The sequence below is a fragment of the Tenrec ecaudatus genome, chromosome 5, assembly GCF_050624435.1.
Source record: "Tenrec ecaudatus isolate mTenEca1 chromosome 5, mTenEca1.hap1, whole genome shotgun sequence".
NCBI lineage: Eukaryota > Metazoa > Chordata > Mammalia > Afrosoricida > Tenrecidae > Tenrec > Tenrec ecaudatus.
Window position 1 is genome coordinate 135,455,898 of NC_134534.1, and position 8,392 is coordinate 135,464,289.

General features: G+C 44.2%; 1 pseudogene; it reads left to right on the forward strand.

The window, feature by feature from the left end:
• The first annotated feature begins 7,286 nt into the window (after positions 1–7,286).
• Positions 7,287–7,695, forward strand: LOC142449264 (exosome complex component CSL4 pseudogene; annotated as a pseudogene).
• Positions 7,696–8,392: the final 697 nt, after the last annotated feature.

The following is an 8,392-nucleotide window of genomic DNA, read 5'->3' on the forward strand; positions in this document are numbered from 1 at the left end:
CTCCTTCCTCTTCTTACTGCAGTGAAAGGGCATGTGGCAGGTGGTGAAAATAAAGGTACAGCTTTAAAACAAATGTTTTGGTTGAGTTTATTTGGGCTCATCGGCACTGGCTTCTCAGTTACTTGGCTTATAAGTCGCAGGTTGTGCTGTGTAATTAGCACTCCTGTGTATGAGGCCGTCAGAATTTGTCGTCACAGACTATTCCGTGGAGACCTCCTCACGGATTGCCAAGCACTGTTTTGAGAGCTGATGGGCCTAACCTCTGGCAACCACTAATCTATTCTCCATATTTACGACTTTCTCATGTCAACAATGTTACAAAGTGCAACCATTCCTCTGTTGTCTTTTGAACGCATGTGGGGTTTTTTCCCACTCAACATAATGCTCTTGAGATACATTTAAATGGTTGTATATGTCAATAGTTTACTCATTTTTACTGCTGAGCAGTATACCTTGACATAACTATATTACAGTTTATTTAACCATTCTCTCTGGAGAACATTGGGCTTATTTCTGATTTCTTTTTACCATTATGAATAATGCTATTTTAACATCTGTTTACATTTGTGTATCCATTTTAATTTATCTATAACTCTTCTTTGGTGTTGAATAAATGCCTAGAAATGCATGCAATTTCTGTGTTGTATGAAAGTATATATTTGGTTATTAAAGAAACTGCTGTACTGCTAAAAAAAAAAAAGAGAGCTGATGGGAATTATGAGAGGGAGAGAATGATGTCAGTTGTAAAGTTAAACATACAAATACAAAAATGAGTGTCGTAGGGTTTCCTCATGGTGACTGTTTCTCTACCTTCATTAAAATCTATGTGTTCGATTTTATGTGCTAGGGCCACACATCAAATGTGAACCTATGATGAATTTTTGCTTCCTAATAGCCCTTACCTTCTCCACAAACCTGGCTCTATCCATTCATATTAGATACGCTGTATGAACAGACCTGATTTTGTACAGCCTTGTATGGCAAACACATCTCTCCACCTGGAGCCTGGACACAATTGTATTCGCACCCATCCCTGGGAGGGCTGGTGCCTCTGCTCTGCAAGAGGGAGCACAAGAGCAGCAGGATTTCTAGACACGCCCTTTTCTTTTAAGACTTCCCTGTCACCTTACTCAGGCTGTTTCCAGACACACACACACACACACACACACACACACACACACACAGCAATATCCAGAGACACGTTTGGTTGTCACAACTTGGGGAGGATTACTGGTATCTAGTAGATAAAAATCAAAAATGTTGCCAAAAGTCTTATCATGCTCAAGAGAGCCCCACCAGACAAGTTCAAGGCAACAAAGAATTATCTGGTCCAAATATCAAAAGTGCTAAGGGTGAGAAGCCCAGGATTAGAGGGGTGGATGATCAAATTGTTAAGTGGAGGCTGGCTAAGGCATCTTTATTATGGTATGTTAGAAATAAAGTCAAACTTTAAATTTTGTGAAGAGAGTAAAGCCTTGAGAAATGTTGGGATTTCTATAAAAGCCAATTAATTCATAACCTTAAGTCTCTGTGTATCTTAAACTAATCAGAAGTGGGGCACAGGAAATATCTGTCGAGACTGATGGGAGAACTTAATACAGACAAAGGGCAAAGGGGGAATTCTGAAGGTTTGGTGAGAATTATGCCTGCCCTACACAACCAGAGAGAGCCCTGGGTTACAAGTAGTGGGTTACAAATTGGACTGCCAACCTCAAGTTCAGCAATTCAAAATTACCAATCACTCCAAGGGAAAAAAAATGAGACTTTGTACTCCTGTAAAAATTGACCATCTCAGAAACCCACAGGGGCAGTTCTACTCTGTCCTACAGGGTCTCTGTGAGTCAGAATGAATGTTATGGGGGTGAACTTGAGTTTACTTTGAGACACAACAGTAGCAGACCAGAACAGTTGTGTCTAACTTGTCAATGCTTCCTAGTAAGGAAACAGAGCAGAGCTAGCAGAAGTTTTTGTCATGGAGATCAGCCAGGCAATTCTTCCCTCTCTCCATGAGACATGTTGAAGGAGACAGGTTTTACCATTTAAGTAGGCTGAAATTTCCATTTTATTGTCTGGAAGGAGAACAGGAAGGGGAAGGTTAGCTCTCTCTCAGCCACTGTAGAGACCAAGCCCACTGATAGCAAGTGGATGGCAACTCCTAATGACCCTGTTGGACAGAATATAACCATTCCTTGGGGTGTCCGAGATCATAAGTCTTTACAGGAGCAGCGTCTCCTCTTTCTCCAGAAGAGTGGTTTCTGAGTTTGAAACATGGACCACCGAACACTTAACCCACGGCACCACCATCTTGTAGCGCTCCTCTTGGAGAGCAGCAGTTCTCAACCTGTGAGTCGCGACCCCTTTGGGGGGGTCAAATGACCCTTTCACAGGGGTTGCCCAAGACCATCAGAAAACACAGATTTCTGATGGTCTTAGGAACCCAGACACCGTCTCCAGGTGGATCTGTCCACATGTAGATACGCCCACCTACGAGTACCTGGCATGCAGACTGTTGCCCATGCTTCAAGACAAAATTTCATTTATTTGTCATTAGAAATAAATATTTTACAATATATAAGTACATATTATTTTTGTGATTCATCCCTGTGCTTCAATTATGTTCAATTTGTAACAATGAAAATACATGCTGCCTATCAGATATTTACGTGACGATTCTTAACAGTAGCAAAATGACAGCGATGAAGTAGCAACAAAAGCAAATTTCTGGTTGGGGTGGGTCACCACACCAGGAGGACCTGTCTGAAAGGGTCAAAGGTTGAGAAGCGCTGCTAATGCAGAGCATGTGGCTCATCTGCAAGAGGCTCGCCCTTCCCCTTCCCCCTTGCACCTTTAATGTAGAGCCTGGAGCAAGTGACAGCCTGGCCAGATGGCTGAGGGCCGCCTGAGATCATCTATGGTGGTCTCTTCACACCTGACGGTGACTCGGCTGTGAGGTCTGGCATGATCATCGCACAGTTCTGAATTATGAGAAATTGGGAATGGGTTGAAGGCTGACTGCCAGTGTGGACAAAGGAGGTGAGGGTATTTGAAAGCATGGCCTCAAGGCCCTCTGCGCAGAATGCCCCATTGTCGTCTTCAGGAATGAGGACAATGTGTGATCTGGTACAATCGGTGCTTCTCTCCCTGCCTCCGCGCCATCCACCCCCCCCCCCACACACACACCCCATGCCCTGAGCGTCCTGATACTAGTCTTCATTCTTCCTCGGCATCTTCCATCAACTGTAATTCTTAAGTTCAGTGGTTATCGTTGAAATGACTCCAGGATTTTTTAACTGTTGCCACATGAATTTCTACTTTTGGTGTGTTGTGATGATGCACTAATAAGTAGAAAGGATTCGGTCTCAGAGATCAGGGACTTCTGGCCCACGTCAGGCTCTGACTGGCCTAGTCATGAAGGACAATCTGTAAAATGGGAGTAGAAAACAGTACACTCTTCGCTGCACTTGAGTAGAGGAAAAACACTTGGAAAGCGGTAACGCACGTGCGTGAGCCAAGAGTTGTGATGAAGTCTTTGCTCGCTTGCAATCATCCTCTGGGACACCAAAATAACGTTTGCTTTGCAGAATGAGCATGTGTGAAAGAAATTACCTATTTACCCGATATTCTGATTCTGTGGCTCTTTCTCCTGATTCAAACACCCGGAGGTGCTTGCCTGACGTATCCAGATGGACTCCTGCGTTTTCCACCTCAGCATGCCCACTAGACAGCAGAGGCAAAATACACAGCCCCACAGCCACGTGCTCTCAGTGGTAAACCCACACCTCTGGGGATGCCATTTGATTAGAGGCCTCTTTCTAAGGCAGCGTGGTTTCTGACAATGTGATTTAAAGCTACAGGGATGTGAAAGCCCTAGTACTCAATCTCTTTAAAGCCAGCCTCCGAGGCTGCTTTGGCTCTTTAGAAGGAATGGCATGAATATGTGTTTATCAAAAAGGCTTTCTTTTTCTTCTTCCTTATTAGATAACTGTGACAGATCAAAAGCAGAGTGGAGGGGTGCGGGGGCGGGGGGGATACGGTCATGTAGTTAGAGTTTCTAGTGCAGATTTCTAAGAAATAGCCTTCTGATGCAGAATTCTAATAAGCCTCCATAGGATAAGCCGAACAGCTGGTCCCTGGCTCAGAAGAACTCTTTCAATGCACATTATTTAACTCCACTGGATGTCTGACATCTTGCACTGAGTTCTCCAGAGGAGCAAAGCCAATGGGATCAAAAAGTTTGTGGGGAAAAAATATCCATGATATTTTCATTTAATTTCTCTGTGAACGTTTTGAAGTCCCCTTAAAGTATACAGAAATGTTGTCCAAGAAAATGGCTCCTAAAAAAAAAAAAGAAAGAAAATGGCTCCTATAGTTGTGGAAGCTAGCAAGTCTCAAATTCACGGGGTAGGGGTCAGGCTGGAAGCTTCTCCAGGCTCATGAGGCTGCAGCAGTTGATGAATCTTATTTTTAGTTTTTGTTTGTTGTGGGGGAAGAGGAGTGTGCAGCCAGGAAGATTTATTTTGATTATGTCTTACAATTAGATTCATGAACTACATAATATTATTAAAAGTAACTATTCCTTATACAAAGATAGTCACAAGGAACATTTGCTGCTCTGTCCATTAGTGCCGGTACTATGTTCAATGAATTAAAAAGCAGTTAGAGAAATTGAGTTCCTACCTAAGAGAACTCAGGCTCTATGGGTGTAAGATCATGAAGACGAAGCAGGAATGGTGGACCTGATACACTGATTGGACGTATGCAGTCACTGTCAGGGTGAGCGTTAAATTGCTAAATCCCAAGATCCAATCTGTGGCAGAAAGTTGAGGCTACCGGCACCGCTAACAACTTGGAGCCTTAGAAAGCCAAAGAGAATCGGCTCGATGGCAGTAGGTTAGATTATCGTGACTTCAGATTATCACTATTGTAGTTCTGTCCCTTTCTTATTGCTTTTGTTTGTATTTTTATTCCCCAAATGAACAGAGAAAAATTATAAAGTGCTCAAATTTCCTTCTAATAAAAGGGAGAGATGACTGTTCACAGTTAAGGGAAGCCTGCCCACCAGATGCCAAAACCCAAACCTGTACTTGGTGTTGACACAAAACTAGCCCGAGTCAATGCCACAATGGAAACTCTGTCAGGGGCAAGCTCGGCAGTTTGAGTCTGTCTGTACGACTTCAAATGTTAACACAGTGTCTTTTTCTTCATTCATCACTGAGTGATTTGATATGACAAGACCTTCTCTTAAGAAAAGTTACACATACACACCAGGCATTTGCTATAGAATAAGAATGGTGAATTGCACAACACCAGCAAAGTACCCTCGGTCCCTCATGTGATTTTAAATCCTTACCTAAATAATTATGAGATAAATGAAAAAATAAGAATTGGCTGAAGGCAATTTTAGTGCAGTGAATTATGACTTTTCTAGACATGAAAAGTCAAAAACTCACTGCCACTGGTTTGATTCTGATTCACGGCAACTCTCTAAGACAGCAGTGCTTCCGTGGGTTTCTGAGACTGTTCATCTTTACAAAAGCAGAAAGCCTCAACTTTTTCCTACAGAGAGGCTGTAGCTTGAAACTACTGACTTTGAAGTTAGTAGCCCAATGTGTAACCCCTCTGCCACAAGGGTTCCTTATTTTTAGGGATAGTCTTTGGAATTCCCACCAAAGATTGGCTAAAACAATGCTAACATGATGCTTGCGGCCCAACAAGGGGGTTAGACAGCTTCCCAGTGATGTAAATATGGCACACGGCAGCCTTGTGGGATAAACCAAAGAAAAGCAAACTCACTGCCTTCAAGTTGATGCCACCTCAAAGGGACCCGATGGGTAATATCATGAAAATAAGATGGAACTCAGGTTAGGATTGCTCAGTTTGTCATCCCACTAGGCTTGAATGGAGCTGTCTCAGAAGCAGAAAGAAGGGATTTAAAAAAAAAATTTTTTTGTTATTGGGAGCTCTTACAGATATTGTAACAATCCATTTTTCCATGAGATCAAGCATAATTATACAAATGCTACTACCATCAGTTTCAATACATTTTCTTTCTTCCTGAACTCTTTGATATCAGCTCCCCTTTATCCGACACCCCCTACCCTACAGGAACCCTTATTGTTATATTATATATTATTATTTTTATTAACCATATCTTACATCATTCAATGAATCCATTCACCTGCAATTCTTAGGTGCGCCTGTGCTTGCTGGCTGGATAAATGGGTGACACAGCTTGAAGAATGAAAATGGAAGAGTAAGTCAAGTTTCTGTAGCGAAATGTTTAGTGCAGAGGAAAGTACTGTCTAACATTTTACAGAAGAACATTTGGTGCGTGGATTTGCCAATCAATATTTTAAGAGATTAACTGTATGTGTCATCAGAGAAGTAATTACTTGGCACACAGACAATGTTCAACGCTGAGCGGAGAGGAATCGTTGAGGCCAATGAGAGAAGTGTAGCAGTTCCTCAATTTATTAATAAATATTGTGTCTACTATGTACAAGCTAACATGGAGCTAAACTAATAAGACACTCAAAGCCGACCTCAAAGAGACAATCCTATAAAACGGTGAGTCTGCCCACACAAACCTTTAGCAGCTGTCACGTGATAATGCTTGAGTGTAGCTACAAGGACAGTGGGTGTAGCAAACTCAGACCACGAGTTAGCAAAGCTCAGGGAAGAAGGCTCCAATTTGAAGACTGTCCAAAGCGCACTACTAAACAGCTACGTCCCCACTCAAGAACTTTTCGTAGCTCCCTGTGGCTTATAAATACAGCCTAGCTTCTTAACACAGTGATGGGGATCCTTCTTACTCAGCTATCCCCTTTTATAAGACGCATTCCTTCAGGCCTTTCGGGGACTTCCCTGTTTGCGTGTTTAAAAGTCCCACTTCCCCTGGAAATCCTTCCAGCCGCATAAATCAGGACAGGGAGCCCCGCAACCAGACATTTCAGCATTTGACGAGGCCAAACGGAACCGCTTCCTCGTTTGTTCCTGCGGAAATTTCTGCTTTGGCTTCCAGAGACTGTCACCTCGGTCGTCTCAGGACTTTGAGAAGGTTCATTGAAGTTTGGCTCGCCCACCTGCCCCACTGGCTGAGAATCTGTCATCTCAGCCCGGGCATACCGAGTCAGAAATCTACACGTTTAACGAGACCTGCAGATTCTGCAGCTTAAAATATAGCTTTCTGACCAATAAAAATCGGCCTCGTTTCCCCCGGCCCTGGGACAGTCTCAATCATGTGTCCCCCATGAGATACCACGTCCCCGCTGCCTGTGGTGTCGGTGATGAGAGACTCAGAATCCCAGTCCATGCCGACGGCGGGAGCTATTGTAACCTGTAGTAGTTTCCCGCATCAATTCCCACTCCTCCAAAGTGCGCATCCTCTACTGGGGTCCACACCCGTAAGAACTCTGTCCGAGGAACTAGCCGCAAGGAAGAGATCCGAGCTACTGACAAAGACAAGGTTGAAATTTATCAGCGCTTCCGCCCAGGTGACCTTGTCTTGGCCAAAGTGATCTGCACCGTTCCACTACCTGCTGACCACGGCTGAGAATGAGCTGGGCGGGTGGTGGCCCACAGTGACTCCGTGTCCAGCTGGTTCCCATCAGCTGGTGGGAGATGCAGTGCTCTAAAACCCACACTAAAGAAGCCCGGAAAGTGGCGCGCATCCAGCCGGAGTTCTTGCAGAGCTAAGGCGGCGGCTGCGGGTTCCAAGAGCACCTGTAAGACAGGAGCATGAAGATGCCACGGTCTTTACTCATTCAGCTCGGGAGAGCTCTGCCAGCCTGGTGCTCTGTCAGTAGGACATTCTGGGCCTTCCTGAGGGTTCCCAGCTCTCCAAGGATAAAGCGCCCTTTCTGCAGGCATCAGCACCTCAGCGGTGTAATGCGGCACTAGCCTCCGCCTCCTGATCCACCTTATAAATATGTGGTTTTTCACTGTGACAGAGAAATCATCTTTATTAAAAGGATTTTATAGTTAAAAAATAAAATATAGATTTCTGACTCAGTCTACGGTGGGGAGGCAAAGGACACCCAATAAGGGTGTCCAACCATTTGAAGCACCTGTTTGAAACCTCTTGCTTCATCTTTCTCCAGCTTTGTATTAAAATCAGTGGAGCACACGGTGGCCCACCAAGCCCTGAGGACAATATCCCTGCTCAGAGCAGCCAACACACAGAGAAGACCATATGGCTGTCCCCACTATGAGACACAACATCCCTCATTGATCCATAGCCCCACAGGGGACAACACTAGAGACATAGTGTGGGAATTCCACCCCATCTAATCCCACCACACTGAGACAAAACACTAAGGATGTGCAACAGAACAATAAGGGGAGCAGAGCAAGGAAGTCCCAAGGGAATACCAAAAATAGACTTTGGGGTCAG